The sequence below is a fragment of the Phaethon lepturus genome, unplaced genomic scaffold (assembly GCF_000687285.1).
Source record: "Phaethon lepturus isolate BGI_N335 unplaced genomic scaffold, ASM68728v1 scaffold47889, whole genome shotgun sequence".
In the NCBI taxonomy this organism is placed as follows: Eukaryota; Metazoa; Chordata; class Aves; order Phaethontiformes; family Phaethontidae; genus Phaethon; species Phaethon lepturus.
In genome coordinates, this window is record NW_010562239.1 from 8,964 (window position 1) to 9,270 (window position 307).

At 63.5% G+C, this 307-nt stretch overlaps 1 protein-coding gene across 1 annotated transcript in view; it reads right to left on the reverse strand.

The window, feature by feature from the left end:
• The window catches only part of ARL16 (ADP-ribosylation factor-like 16), a gene marked incomplete at its 5' end in the record, with an annotated part of 2,307 nt that overhangs the window by 1,488 nt on the left and 512 nt on the right, over window positions 1–307 (reverse strand). The gene's annotated exons all lie outside the window — the stretch shown is intronic.

A 307-nucleotide genomic window follows, 5' to 3' on the forward strand; every position in this document is an offset into this window, starting at 1 on the left:
TGCCCCTGAGCACCGCACCCACCCCTCTTCCCCCGAGAGGTGCCAGCACAGCCCCATGCCAGCACCATCTGGCCTCTGAGGCTCCTGCTCATCCCTTCCCCAAAAGGCTGGGGTTTCCACCCAAGCACAGGACAGCTGCCAGCCTGGACAGTAAGGTAGAAGTTTTACTGTAAAGTCCCACAGGGGTCCTGTCCGCCACCAGTCTGTGACGCTGTCCTCCTGGGCCTCACTCCCAGCCCCATGCTGGCCACCTCCTTCAGCAACAGGACTTGTATGGGCTGCCGCAGGCACCCAGGCAGGGTCGGGG